The sequence below is a fragment of the Ictidomys tridecemlineatus genome, chromosome 4 (assembly GCF_052094955.1).
Source record: "Ictidomys tridecemlineatus isolate mIctTri1 chromosome 4, mIctTri1.hap1, whole genome shotgun sequence".
In the NCBI taxonomy this organism is placed as follows: domain Eukaryota; kingdom Metazoa; phylum Chordata; class Mammalia; order Rodentia; family Sciuridae; genus Ictidomys; species Ictidomys tridecemlineatus.
In genome coordinates, this window is record NC_135480.1 from 173,960,870 (window position 1) to 173,976,818 (window position 15,949).

General features: G+C 38.0%; 1 pseudogene across 1 annotated transcript; it reads left to right on the forward strand.

The window, feature by feature from the left end:
* Positions 1 to 32: 32 nt before the first annotated feature.
* Positions 33 to 15,559, forward strand: LOC120889837 (dnaJ homolog subfamily B member 4 pseudogene; annotated as a pseudogene). Its single transcript, XR_005734002.2, has 3 exons — positions 33 to 137; positions 1,992 to 2,091; positions 3,234 to 15,559. The product of XR_005734002.2 is annotated as a dnaJ homolog subfamily B member 4 pseudogene (transcript).
* Positions 15,560 to 15,949: the final 390 nt, after the last annotated feature.

The following is a 15,949-nucleotide window of genomic DNA, read 5'->3' on the forward strand; positions in this document are numbered from 1 at the left end:
GGGGCGGGGCTTTGGTCAGCCGGCTGCAAGCCCTAGCTGACTCGACCCAGACGCGGGTGGGGACCCGGAACCCGGGACAAAGCGCAAGCCTGAGGGCTCCGAGACCTGCTAGGACTCTCTCGAGCTTTCTTACTGGCGTGAGCAGCATGCGAAATTTGAAACTTTTTGTAGGGATGTCTGGGTTAGCAAGTGCGTTTCCCCGAATGGGATAGGTCAGTGTGCATGGTAGTGTAAGAAATTTCCGGGGTCTGTGAAAATAGGGGAATCGGTGGTGGAGTTTCAGGCTTCTGAAGCCTGCGATGTGCGGGCAGACCTAGTTTCTGGCAGGCGAGCTAAGGGTCAGATCTTTATCTGTTGAGGTAAAGGAGATCTGTGGGTTTTACAAGTATAAGTATTAATTCGGGGTTATGGGGGTCTGAAATTGCTGGAGAAAGTGGGTTTTCCCCCTTGTACAGGTGTTGAGTGAAGTTTGTGACTATTACAGATGTTCTGAAGTTTAATTAATCCTTAAGTCCTCTTCTCGCCTACCTACCCCGAGATTTATAGCAAGGTAGCAAGATGCTTCCCAGATACCGATAGATGGCAGCACAGGACTCTTGCAAAACAGCCTAGACAGCAGATTTGGGGCTTCTTGAAGGAGCCAACCCGGGAAGAGGGTCGGGATCCAACCTACTCAAGTTCTGAGGTTCTGAAAGTCTGAGATTCTTTTGGTTCTGTGACTTTTTATGAGTATTTAACTTAAACTGCTGGTCTAAGCGTCAATAGTGTGCCAGGCGCAAAAAAGAAAGAAAAAGGCATTTCCCTGCCCTTAAGGAATTTTTTGTTTAGACAGAACGGATCTATAGATAAAGCTGGAAGGGTTTTATATGTGAAAAAAGCATAGGGTTTGAAATCACCTGTGTTGCTTTCCGAACTTTGGGTATTTGCTTGTGGGTAGATTAATTTTTTTTAATAAACTCTAAATTTTAGAACAATTTTAGATTTACAGAAAATTTATGAAGATAGCATAGAGTTTCCATATACACTACAATTCAATTTCCCCTATTATAGGTTCATTTGTCATAATTAATGAACCAAGCCAGGGCGGTTGTGCACTACTCTAATAACAGTGACTCTGGAGGCTGGAGGCAAAAGGATCACAAGTTCTATGGAAGCCTGAATAACTTTAGTGAGCCCCTCAGCAACTGTTATGGTTTGGATATTAGGGGTCTCCCCGGAAGCTCAGTATTAATGCAGGAATGTTCTTAGGTGAAATGACTGAATTGTGAGAGTTGTAACCTTTTCAGTTCATCCCAGTTTGAATAGATCAACTGGGGTTCTAACTGTAGCCAGGTGGAGGAGGTGGGTTGTTGGTAGCATGTGGTAGAAGGGTTCATCTTCCTTGCAGTGCCTTCTCTGCTTCCTGGCCATCATGAATAGAGCAGTGCTCCACCATTAAGCCCTTCTGCCTCATCTTGGGCCTAGAGCCAGTGAGGTAGTCAAGGACACGAACTGACCCTCTGAAACTGTGAGCCAAAGTATACTTTTCTTCTTCTAAATAGTATTACCTTTAAGTCTATATTTTATTAAAATTTCCTTTGTTTTGCTGGGTACAGTGGCACAGGCCTGTAATCCCATGGCTTGGGAGGCTAAGGCAGGAGGATATTGAGTTCAAAACCAGCCTGAGTAGCTTAGTGAGGCGCTAAGCAACTTAGCAAGACCCTGTCTCTAAAATTAAAAATATATGTATAAAAAAAGACCTGGGGATATGGCTCAGTGGTTAAAAAAAAAAAAAGAATTTCCTTTATTTTTACTGTATGTCCTTTTATTTTGCCAGGATCCCACCCAGGCTAGCAAACATTACAGTATGTGGCTATCATGTCTCCTTAGTCACAGTCTCTCAGACTTCCTTGATTTTGATGACCTTGAGAATTTTGATGAGTACTGGTCAAGAATTTTGTAGATGGTCCTTCAATGGGCATTTATCTGTTTTTCTCATGATTATGTTACAGAACTGGGACCTTCTCAGAAACTGAGGCAGTGCAAAGGCCCCCCACTTCAACCTGTAATGCTTTGGATCAAATCAGAAAGATTTCAAACATGTTGCTCAGAGTAAGTCATATGTTTATTAGAAGGGTTAGGAAAGGGGAAAGGGGTACACTTTCAAAGGTGAGTGTGGATTCTGTGAGAGAGGAGAGAACAAAGTGCCTCTCCTGCCCTCCAGTTTTTTGAGGGTCCCAAAGAAGTTTCCAGACACTCCCACACAGGTTCACCTCTTGATTTTTGACTGACAGCAAGATGACATCACACTTTTAAGTCCCTACTGCCATGACCTTTCTAGGTCACTTTGGTTCATGCTGACTGGTTCTAATTGGAACCTGTTCGAACAGATTTTACAGTCCGGGAGGAATTATCCTTATCTCCCTGAATTCAGGTGTTTGGTCTGTGAAATGGTCATAAAAGTCCCCCTCCACCCTTTAGGGTAACTTGTGTTCTTATAGACATTAGGTTTTTTTTTTTTTTTTTTTTTTTTTTTTTAGTCCTTTAATTTTTTTGTTGTCGTTGATGAACCTTTATTTTATTCATTTATTTATATGTGATGCTGAGAATTGAACCAAGTGCCTCACGCATAAGAGGCAAGAGATCTATCACTGAGCCACAACCCCAGCCCCCTTATGGACATTATTCCAGGCCTGTATTTCTCTTACAGATAACAAGTAGTTTGCTGAGGAATGTGCCATATCCTGTTCACTTAAACCAGGCAGAGCTGCAGATAAATTGCTTCTTGGAAAAGAAAGCATGGGGATGTCAGCACAGTAGGCTCATTTTATAGAATTATTCACTTAACTTCATGTTACCACCACTCAGATCTGTCTGTCCCATATCAATTAGACTGGGGTTATGAGTTTTGTGGAGACCACAAAGGTAAAAGTATTACTTTCATCACATCATCACATCATGTCACATTATAGAGGTAAAGTGCCAGTATCTGTGGTGTATATATGGTATATTTGGAAACACAGACAATATACTTTGTGTTGCAATCTTTTTTATTTTGGAACAAAAATTTAAGGGTGTAGTTTTTTAAAATCTCTTTTAATTAGTAATCTTGTATATTTAAATATATATTTATAACATAAGCCGCACCTTTTTTTTTTTTTTTTTTTGGTGGTGGTACTGGGGATCAAACCTAGGGGTACTTTACCACTGAGCTACATTTCCCAACCCTTTTTATTTTTTCTATTTTGATACAGGGTCTTGCTAAATTGCTGAAGCTGATCTTGAACTTTAATCCTCCTGCCTCATCCTATTGAGTTGCTAGAATTACAGACATGCACCATCTGGCCCAGCACAATTTCTTTTTCATAATATTTTCAAAATTGTAATTGACACATAATCAATTTCTTTCTTCCTTCCTTCTTCTTTCCTTCCTTCCTTCCTTTCTTTCCTTCTTTCCTTCTTCCTTCCTTCCTTCCTTTCTTCCTTTCTTTCTTTCTATCTGTGGCACTTGGAATTGACCACCCAGGGTCTCATGTGTGCTAGGCAAAGGCTCTACCATTGAGCTACATCCCCAGCCCTTTATATTTTATTTTGAAACAGGGACTTGCTAAATTGCTCAGGCTGGTCTTGAATTTTCAATCCTCCTGCCCCAGCCTCCTTAGTCTCAGGGATTATAGACAAGTTGCCACCATATCCAGAGAAGAATAAGAAGGAAAAGGAGAAGAAATATACTAGGCATATAGAAAGTTATAAAGAATAGCCGAGGGTCTAGGGTTATGGCTCATCAGTAGAGCACTCTCCTAGCATATGCGAGGCCCTGGGTTTGATCCTTAGCACCACATAAAAATAAATAAAATAGGGGCTGGGGATGTGGCTCAAGCGGCAGCGTGCTCGCCTAGCATGCGTGCGGCCCGGGTTCGATCCTCAGCACCACATACAAACTAAGATGTTGTGTGCGCCAAATACTAAAAAATAAATATTAAAATTCTCTCTAAAAAAAATAATAAATAAATAAATAAATAAAATAAAGGTATCGTGTCTAACTACAACTAAAAAATAAATATTAAAACAAAAAAGAATAGCAAGATTGTAGTGCCCACCTATAATCCTAGTGATGTGGGAGGCTGTGGCAGAAGGGTCCCAAATTTGAGGCCAGCTACAGCCATTTTGCAAGAACAACAACCACAAAAAATTATAAAGAATACTAAAATAAAAAAAAAAGAAAAAATTTTATCACACAGATTTATCAAATCTTAGTTTTTAAATTTCTTTTAATTTTTTTATAGTTATAGATGGACAGAATGCCTTTATTTTCTTTGTTTATGTGGTGCTAAGGATCAAGCCCAGTGCCTTACATATGCCAGACTAGCGTTCTGCCACTGAGTTACAGCCCCAGCCCAGATCTTAGTATTTTATCACATTTGCTTTAAATTCTCTTTTAAAGAAATTAGCGAAGCTAGGTGCTTTGGCCTTTGCCTGTAGCCCCAGCAACTCCACAGGCCGAGGCAAGAGGGTGGCAAGTTCCAGGCCAGCCTAAGCAATTTAGAAAGCCCCTCATAAACTTATCGAGACCCTGCTCAAACAAAAAATAGAAAGTGTTGGTGATGTAGCTCAGTGGTAAAGTGCCCCTGGGTTCAATCCCCAGAACTACAGAAAAATGGATAATAAATAAGATTAAAGAAATTAGTATTTCAGATCAAGTTAAACCCTTTAAGTACTCCTCCCTAGTCTCTTTCCTATCATTTTTCACCTTCTGTCTGAGAAATAACCATTATCCCAAAATGGTATTTATTTTGTTTATGTACTTAAACAATTTTATTGCTTAGTATACACATAAGTCTATTGAAACATAGCCCCCCTTTGAAATTAAAAACTCCAAATTGTTTTAACTTCTGAACTTCCTCATACTGAGAATGGATGCTGAGGGAGGCTGGCCTTAAGGGGCACCTGGGAACCTGAGAGAGTGACACATTTCCTAGCTAAATCTATATTATGTATGTTTCCTGCCTTTTGTCTCACTGTACCCTTGAGTCTGATAAGACAGAGAATTGGAAAAGGAAAGTCTCTTTTATATTCCTTGAAGCCAGCTTTTTTTTGTTTTTTTTTTTCCCCTTGCCAAAACAGCCTCCTGAGTTTTTAGTGGAGCAGAACAAGGAGTCAAATCTCTTGCTCCCTCTTTCACATTGGGCATAAACCTGTTGACAGAATTGCTGAGTCACAGGGCCTGTGTAAACTCAGCTTCAGTAGATGTTGTATTGTAGGGACAGACGAGGCAAGGCACCGAAGATAGCAGGAAACAGTTTTATTTGGCTGCAGCCAGGCTCAGAGGGCACAGCTTTTGTTGTAATCAATTAATCTCCTGAACCCTGAGTTCAGGTAGTTTCAGAGTTTTATACCCAGCATGTAAGGGGAGGGGCTCAGAAGTTCACATAAAAGCAGCTTTTTTTTTTTTCCCCACTGTTTTGGGCAAGTTAACCCTTCAAGGACAACATCTAAGAAAGGGAGAGCTTCTTCTCCCCTTTCTTTCCTCCCCCTGCTAGTTGTTACCATGGAGCTCAGTTAGTAACTTATCTTTAAAATGTAGACATCTTTGTGAAGTCCCAGCTCAAGGCCAGAGGCCATGTTTGCACATTTCTACAAACTACTACACTGGATATTTTTGTGAAAAACTAGTAAGTGGGTGTCCAGAACCTGGAGTTCTGGTATCTTCCCGGCCAATGGCCAAGTAAAACTGGGCAACATGAACATAGGAAGTTTATCTACATTGAACTCTTTTGCAGAGACTCTTTTGCTGACAGTCCTAAAATCAGGCATGATGAAGATTTCTAGAGAAGCTCAGTTAAAAGACTTTTCTGTGGAGAAAGAGGGTGCCACTTCAGTTGCCCACATATTTTCTGAAGAGATTATAATAGTTCCAACTCCTATAGCAATATATAAGAGGTCTAGATACTGCACATCCTTGCAAACAATTTTTTAACTTTTGGGGGGAGGTGGGGTTCAAAGGGGATTGAACCCAGGGCCTTGCACTGTAGTGGCACTCCCTCCTCCACAGAAAAATCTTAATTAAGCTTCTCTAGGGACCCTCACCAAATCTATTCTTAGACTATCAGCAAGAATTTCTGCAAAAAAAGTTTTCAAGTGGGAAGTGTGTTCAAGTAGACTGTGATAAGGCAGTCTGGTGGAGCCAGGAGCTTTCACAGAGGTATTTGCATTTCAAAGGATAGAAGTTAGATCCCTAGGAGTCCACAAGATAGGAGTAAATGGTACAAATCAGGTTCCTTGGAACCAGCTTGGTGGCAGTGTGTGTGTGTGTGTGTGTGGGGGGGGGTGGAACCTCTTCCTTTCCTAGGCACTGGTTTTCACAGAGAGTGTCCTTGATTTATTTTCCAGGCCTGGGTTGATTGCCCAGAATAGTAGGACAAAACTACTTTTATGTGGACTTCTGCAGATTGTGAGCCTCTGAGCTCCTTCTTCCCCTACACACTGGGTATAAAGTTCTAAGCATTTGAACAAACTGGTTTAGGCAAAAGCCACCTCTGGACTGGCTACAGCCAATAAACCTGCTTCCTGCTAATTCCTAGGTGTCCAGCTTTGTCTGTCCTATAATAGCACATGCTAGGCAAGTGCTCTATAATTGAGCTACATCCTCAGCCTACATCCTTGAAAACGCTGATGATGATCTTTTTTATTTTGGTGAATCTCAGTGAGGCATTAATTGTATTTCTGTGATTTCTACTGAAGTCAAGCACTTTTTTTTTTTTTAAATCAGTGTCAATTGGTTATCTTGTGTTGTATGTCATGTTATCTTCTGTGAGAAACAGAAATTCTGGTGGTCCATTTTCAGAATATAGTATTTAGCCTTAACTGGGATGTAACATCCAATTGAAACTGGTCTTGAAATCAGGATAAGGTCCTTAACCCCCCTCCCACCCCTCCCACACACACACACACACACACACACACACACACACACACACACACACACACTGATGATTAAACACCTGAGAAATACTAAGGCAAGAGCAAAAAGTTTTGTGTAAAGGATAGAACAGAGAGAGAGAGAGAGAGAAAGAGAGAGAGAGATTCCTCCAGAGAGGAGAGGGTCCGGAGCTGGTGCCCAAGGGAGTAGGGGTGTCTTGCCCCTTTTATAGATTTCAGGTTTCCTTTCTCCTCATGCTTCCTCCTCACATCCTGCCTATGTAACCAAAAGGGCAGGAAGAGAGTTATCTGGGGAGTGATTGCTTGTGTTGGAAAACGTGATCCTTCACCTTCCCCAAAGGTTGTTAGCAACCAGATGATGGGGAGTGCTATCTACTCATTAACTTTTTCTTGGTACCTGTCCTTTGCAGCTATCTGTTCATTGCCCTGCTCTCACAATCATAGTCATGTTAACTATACCCCTTTGCCCTCCCCAATTTAAAAATTAGCCTATTGCATAGATTGTTACCCCAAGCTCTTCCTATCAGAGCATGGGACAGTGCTGCCTTAGGGATAAAAATAGGTGGACTGTCCACCAAAGTGTACTTCCTTTCAGACTTTGTTCAGTAGCACACCTTCTGCAGAAGGTGTTTGCCTTGCCAAGGTTGTTGTTGTTGTTGTTCTTCTTCTTCCTTTTTAATTAGGTATATATGACAGCAGAATGCATTTTGATTTCATTGTATACAATTGCAGCACAACTGTACATTTCTATGGTTGTATACTATGTAGCTGGTCATACCATATGTGCAGTCATACATTGTACCTAGGGTAATAATGTCCATCTCATTCCACCATCTTTCCTACCTTCATGTCCCCCCACCCTTACCTCCCCTTTGCTCCATCAAAGTTTCTCCATTTTTCCCATTCCTCCCCCCCCATTATGGATCAGCATCCACTTATCAGAGAGAACATTTTGCCAAGGTACTTCTGAGCATGTGTTTGATTTCTTGCAGTACCCAGTATTTCTAATAATTTTGGCGTCCAACATGGGGCTCCATACATTGCCTAGGGGATTGTGAGTACTACCTCCTTAGAGGACAAACCTATTAGCTTGTTGTGGTGGCCTTGGAGTGGGGGAGGAAACCTGCAATCCCTGAGGCTGACAACAGATCCCAAATTGAAAGTGCATCAGCAACCCAGGGAAAGAGCCTAAGGAAGCACCACGGTGACTAGGTAACCCCGTGCACAGACCAAGGTAGAAAAATCTATTCTTGAGAAAGACGTGGTGGTCAGGACATCTTGGAGGTTGAGAGGGTGTTGCAAGAAGCTTCCAGTGGGGGGTTGAGCCCCCCCCCCCAAAATAAAAAACCTCTAAAACTGTAGTGTAGAAAAAGAGAATGCTGGCAAGGGAAAAGACACCCAAATTTCCCCAGATGCCCCTTTGGGTCTTATGTTAAAATATTGGAAAGATAGTCCTAGCACAAAAGGGAAAAAGAAACCAAAGATGATAAAATACTGTTGTTTTTATTTGGACTCATTGAGAATGTAAGGAGTTTGGGGTATACAGTAAATCTCCAGAAAAAAATTGTAGGCCTAGGGACAGGGAGGGAAAATGAAAAGCACAGGCCCATCCTATGTCTGAGTCATACTATAAAAAGCTGTAACGGGCTGTATTTTAATTTCTAAAGGATTAAATCTGATAGTTCTTTTTCATCCCACTTGTAAGGATTTAATACCTAGTAAACAGCTACCAAATCTTTGTTTCCTCTCAGTTTTATGTACACTTCAACATACCTGTGATATTGTATGTCATGTTTATATACATGCTCGTGTCTATATCTTGTACATGGTATCAAAATTGGTTTATAGGTAAATGAGTACTCATAAATTTAATACATGGATCCAAGTCCCTTTCAGTTTATGTGACTTAAATAAAACTAACAAATAAGAGTCAATTTAAATTGGTAAGAGTAAAGATGCTGTTGAAATCACTAATCCACATATTTTTCTAGGTGGCAAACCAACCAAAGTGTTGGTTTCTATAAAATGTTTAAAGTGCAATGTCTATTGCTTCTAAGGATTTTTCTTTGGCAGGAATAAATCTAGTTAAATTATTAACTAGGCTTGTTTGATAGCTTGATTTTCATGGGTAACCTAAGTTAGAAATGGGTAGATTGGGTTTTTTAAAATATTTATTTTTTAGGTGTAGTTGGACACATACCTTTATTTAATTTATTTATTTTTATGTGGTGCTGAGGATCAAACCCAAGGCCCCGCATGTGCTAGGCTAGTGCTCTACCACTGAGCTACAACCCAAGCCCTGGTAAATTAGTTTTTGTGTGTGTGTGTGTATATATGTGTATGTGGTGCTGGGGATTGAATCCAGGGCCTTGTGCAAGCGAGGCAAGTGCTCTACCAACTGAGCTATATCCCCAGCCCCCTTAGTTTTTAACATAAATAGAATTAATCTTCAGAAATGTGTTAGAAGAGACATCTGAGCCAGGCGTGGTGTCGCATGCCTGTAATCCCAGCAGCTTGGGGGAAGCTAAGGCAAGAGGATCATACGTTCAAAACCAGCCTCAGCAACAGCAAGGTGCTTAGCAACTCATTGAGACCCTGTCGCTAAATAAAATTCAACATAGGTTGAGGATGTGGTTCAGGGTCAAGTGCTCCTGAGTTCAATCCCTAGTACCACAAAAAAAAAAAAAAAAAAAGAAAGAAAGAAAGAAAAAAAGAAGAAAAAAGGAAGAGACATCTGATTAATTTGCCAAATTCATATACTAAAACATCAACTATGTATAAACTCAAGTATTCTTGGCTTCTGGAACTCCATAAGGTAACAAATATTTGGGTCTGTTAAATGTGTTTTTATAAATTTATAAATAAAAGAAAAAGTTTAAGATTGCTTGTTTTAGAGTTTTAACCTAAACGCAATATTAATAAGAGTTAAAATTCTAACAGGTGTAATTATATATGCAAAAAGTACAAAAGGTTTCAGCTATGTTTTAACTAAAGCTTATTAAAAAGTGATTTGTCTATGGGCTGGGGATGTGGCTCAATCTGTAGAGCGCTCGCCTGGTATGCATGTGGCCCAGGTTCAATCCTCAGCACCACATACAAACAAAGATGTTGTGTCCGCCGATAACTAAAAAATAAATATTAAAAAATTCTGTCTCTCTCACTCTCTTTAAAAAAAAGTGATTTGTCTAAATTTAGAAATTTTATAAGGATTGTTTCAGAATGTAAATTTAGGAAAGAGCACTGGAAAAAGAGAGATATAAAAAAAGTTATAGGTATGGAAATATATTTTAGTATGAAAAATTAGAAGGAAAAAGAAATGTTTCTGGGTGAGAAAGTATTTCATATGGTAAACAAGTTGTAGAATGTCTAAGTAAGTTGCACAAGGCTTGTGGAAGTAACTCTCAAAAAGTTCATATGTGTGATTAAGTTGACTATAATCAGCACAAAGTTATTTAAGTGTTTTTCCCTAAGGTTAACCTTTAATAGGTGAATTCTTTGTTTAGAAACAACAAGTACCCCTTAAAACATTGATCTGCTATTATATATCAAGACAACTTCTTGTGTCTATTAGGTTTTATTACTTTAAAATTAAGTCTCAAAGGATTTAGAGTTTATATCTGTTTCAAAGTCTTTTAAATGATTACTTTGTAACTGGTCAAATAAACAATTGTTTTGTATACATCTGAGAACTGTTTGAGTCTTGTCTATGTTTTTTTAATACATGCTCATCTTTTTAAATATCTATATATCTATATAAATCTATATCTATCTATATCTATCTCTCTCTCTCTTTCTCTCTCTCTCTCTCTCTCTCTCTCTCTCTCTCTCTATATATATATATATATATATATATATATATATATAATTTTTTAATGTGATGCTGGGGTTCAAACCCAGTATCTCACATGTGCTAGGCAAGTGCTCTACCACTGAGCCACAACACTAGTCCTTGTATAAGTTTTAATGTAAAAGCTAAACTTAATTAATAAGGACATCTGTGTAATTGTGATCCTAACCATTACTGGTTTCTCCGTATATTAGATGCATTCATGTTCTTCAAGTATACAAGCATTTTAAAATGTAAAGCTTAGGAGAGTATTTTATCAAATTGGTGATCTCCAAAATAAAATTGTCTATAGCAATAATCTCCTCAGATTTACATAGAAATAACCAATTTGGTTGGTATTTATGTCATTCAATGTTTTGTAGCTGGATAAAGGTAACCTGTTATCAATAAATTATAAGTTATATACATAGTAATTTTGTGTTACTTTTTACACTAGGATGGGAGTTTAAATGTGTTTTTAGAAGGTAATAAGGAGAGTATGATTTGTTTAAGTTAAGAGCTCTCTTGGCCTTTTTGTTTTATTCATGTTTCAGATGTAATGTTATATTATGTTAACTGATATTTAGATAGATTTGGGAAGTAATACATGAGAACTTTGTAAAAATGATATTTAAGAAAGAGGCAACTTATGGCTTCAGAAATAAAGCATTTTACATAAGATTTGTCAAGAACCCAGACTCACCTGAAATAAGACTGCCTCTGACCTTATTTTATGTTAGGGTGGCTCCCAAGTAGGCCAGAATTAAGCACATTTATAGTTAGGTTCAAAAGATAAATTTTTGTTGTAAAGGTTATTGTGATCTCAATCAGACATAACTTTCCTCTGTTCATATATGAATACACGAGCAGTGTAACTCCACATCATGTTCAACCACAAGAATAGAATCTAATTAGAATAAGTTATACTATGTGTGTGTGTGTGTGTGTGTGTGTGTGTGTGTGTATATATATATAATGTCAAAATACAGTTTACTGGGTTGGGATTGTGGCTCAATGGTAAAGCCCTTGCCTAGCACGTGTGAGGCACTTGGTGTGATTCTTAGCACCACATTAAAACAAATACATAAAATAAAAAGGCATCGTGTCTATCTACAACTAAAAAAATATAATACAGTTTACAGGCACTGGATTGTAGCTCAGTGGTAGAGCACTTGCATAGCGTGTGTTAGGAACTGGGCTCAATCCTCAGCTCCACATAAAAATAAAAACAAAACAAAGGTATTGTGTTCATCTTCAACTAAAAGTGTTTTTTTAAATACAGTTTACTTTCACGTGTATCTAAAAAGAACAACAAAAAAGTAAAAAATAAAACACATTTTCCACACACAAAAAAGACTACTGTGAGCTCAAAAATAAATAAGAGATATAATACAAAACTAAGTAAGGATTTGGATAAATTATAAAAGGTATTTAAAGTTGAAAAGAGTTTTGTTTTGTTTTTAATTTTTTTGGTTATTAATGGATCTTTTATTTATTTATTTGTATGTGGTACTGAGGATTGAACCCCGGGCTTCACACATGCCAGGCAAGTGCTCTACCACTGAGCCACAACTCCAGCCCAAGAATTTTAAAAGGAAGTAAAATTTACAAAGAATCTTGTATGTGATTGAGTTGATAAATTTATGGGTCTTTGTGGCAGCAAAATAGATATTAAAGATATAGTCTGATTGGGTGTGGTGGCACACACCTGTAATCCCAGTGGCCGGGAGACTGAGACAGGAGGATCACAAGTTCAAAGCCAGCCTCAGCAAAAGCCAGCCTCAGCAAAAGATATAGCTTGGTGCCTCTTTTCTGTGTGTTTTTTGGGGAATAGCAGTTTGATCAGTGTCTGAAACTGGAGGCAGCCCAATGTTGTGGAAAAGACTAGATTTGGTCCCAGAGAATCTAGATTCAAGTGTATGCCCTTTGGGAAATCTAAGTTCATATCAAGGCATTCAAAATGGGGAAAGAGTATTATTGCATTTGGGGAATTAAAAAAAGGAGCTTCAGATGAAGATATTAAAAAGGCTTACCAAAAATAAGCCCTCAAATTTCATCTGGACAAGAACAAATCTCCTCAAGCAGAGCAAAAATTTAAAGAGGTCACAGAAGCTTATGAAATGTTGAGCGATCTTAAAAAGAGGGAAATATATGATCAGTTTGGGGAAGAAGGGTCAAAAGGAGGAGCAGGAGGTACCTTTCAGTACACCTTTTGTGGTAATACTCATGCCACATTTGCAGCATTTTTCGGAGGTTCCAACCCCTTTGAAATCTTCTTTGGAAGACAGATGTGTGGTGGTAGATATTCTGAAAAAATGGAAATAGATGGAGATCTTTTTAGTGCCTTGGGATTCAGCATGAATGGATATTCGAGAAACAGGAATTCTGTGGGGCCATTCCATCTCAAACAATATTATTCAGTTATTCATGAATTTAGAGTATCACTTGAAGAAATATACAATGGTTGTACCAAACAGTTCTTAGAACAGGGTAAACCCTGATGAAAGTAATTATAGATTTGAGGACAAAATTCTCACCATTGAAATTAAAAAAGGGTTGAAAGAAGGCACCAAAATTTACTTTTCCAAGGGAAGAAGATGAAACACAAAATAATATTCTGGCAGACACTGTTTTTATTATTAAAGACAAAGATCCCCCCAAATTCAAAAGAGATAAATCAAATATAATTTATAATGCTAAAATTAGTTTATGGGAGACATTATGTGGCTGTTCAATTAATGTGCCTACACTGAATGGAAGAAACATACCTATGACAATAAATGATATTGTAAAATCTGGCATGAGAAAAAGAATTATTGGATATGCCCTGCCATTTGCAAAAAGTCCTAATCAATGTGGTGACCTTCTAATGGAATTTGAGATGTCCTTCCTAGATACTATATCTTCATCATCCAAAAAAGTTCTTAGAAAACATCTTCCTGCCTCACAGAATGAAGAATTTTATTACCCATATTTTGATAAGGCACTGAAAATATAAAAGGACTGGCAGTTTACTGATGTAGATGTGAATTCTGTAAAAAAAAATGTGTAAATTCTTCTGAGGGCTCATTAAATTGCATGAATAGAGATGGTTCAAATAAACAGGCAAAAGGGATTTTTACAGTTAGAGATGAAGGGAAAACTTCTCACTGTATTTTATTTCTCCTAAATCAGAAATTTTAGTATTTTGCTTATACATGAAAGTTGGTGTAATGGTTAATTTGAATTGTCAAATGATTTGATTAGGAGATGCCAAAGATTAAGAGAATTACAAGTGTGTCAATGAGGGTGTGTCTAGGAATGTTTAACATGTGGGATAGCCAACTGAAGTGGAGACACTCCCTATGTGTAGGCAGCACCCACCAATAGGATGATGGCTTGGATGGAATAAAAGTTGGAAGAACAAGTGTGTAGCAGCAGATGCAAGCTCAATTCTTCTTGAATGGGTTCTTGATCACCGCAGTCATCTGAGGATATCAGACCCTTGCTTCAATTCTCCAGTAGCCTTTAGTCTTAGACTAGGGTAGCATCATTGATCTCTCTTGTTCTGGGGCTTTAGCTTCTTGGACTGTGCAGCTACTGGTCCTTCCAGCTCTCCAGCCTGCAGAAGGCCATTGTGGACTATCTAGCTTCTGGTCGAGTAAGCCAACCTAATAAGTCTGCCTTTTATAATACTTTCTGTTTATTCTTTTCCTCTAGAGAACCCTGACTAATACAGTTGGTTTTGTGAAGTCAGCAGATATATTTTTAAATAAAGTACTAGACAATCCAATTACTTTATTTCTTATATCTTTAGATAATAAGTATTACTAGGTTCCTGTTTATAATGGAAATTTCAATTCTTTTAAAAAATTTTATATTTTTTTGTTCATAGATACAACTTTTTAAAATGTTTTTTATTTATTTTTATGTGGTGCTGAGAATTGAACTCAGTACCTCATACATGGGAGGCAAGTGCTATACCACTGAGCTATGGTCTCAGCCCTCAATTCTTAACTATACATGCAATATGTATTTCTAGAAGAGAATAAAAGCCAAAGTTGTTTGGAAATGTGGTTATTAGATTTAAATCACCTTGAAATACTGTTTAAGGGCTAATACTAACCAGTAAAGAACATATTCATGAATATGTTTCACCATTTTGATTTTTGAAGTATATGGTGTTATTTTCTCTATTTATTTATTTATTAGTTGTTGATATGTGGTGCTGAGAATTGAACCCAGTGCTTCACATATGCTCGGCAAGTGCTCTGCCACTGAGCCACCACCCCAGCCCCCAGTTGTAATGTTCTTAAGACCAGACCTTTCCTTCATAAAAATAAAATAAATGGCAATTTGTCTCCTGTGGAAATCCCAATTGCCTGAATTACTGATATTTTAGAAATAGACCATTTTTAAATGCCATATGTAATTTTATGCATGTTAACTATATATCTTTGGCTTAATAAATTATAGGCTCATTTTGATGTCCACTAGTTTAAAATAATTTGTTTAATAAGAATTGTGTTTTTAGAGGAAATGAAACACTGTTACGGAATTAATTTCCAATTACACAGTTTTCTATAACTTACTCATATATGCTATATATACCTTATATAATTTCCCTAAAAAGAATAAACTATTACTAATGGTGTTAAACCAAAATATAGGAAACATAAACACAAACTGCTGCTTATGATCAATGTTGCTACTACTTGCTATGCATATGATTATCTGAACTGCTAAAAAGGGGAGAACTCATTTTCCTGAGTGATTTCCACCTCAAAAAGTTAATGTCTAGGATGGATGACAGTATCAAAGGATACAAGAACAAAAGTGAAAATAAGATAGAAAGGTATAACAAGAAAAAGGGACAACTTCTGAGAAATAGAAAGTTCAGTGGTCCATTTTCAGAATAAGAATTGAGCCTTAATTGGAATACAAGATCCAATCGTAGCCATTTTGAGATCCAATTATAGCCATTTTTAACTATACCCCTTATCTTTGTCCTCCCCAATTTTAAAATTAGCCCCTCACATAGATTGTAACCCAGAGCTCCTCCTATCAAAGCAAGGGACAGTGCTGCCTTAGGGATGAAAGCATGTGGACTTCCTGCCGAAGTCTGCTTACTTGCCAGACTTTATTCAGTAGCACATCCTTCTGCAGAAGTAAAGTTTGGGGGCTGGGGCTGAAGCTCAATGGTAGAGCACTTACCTAGCATGTGTG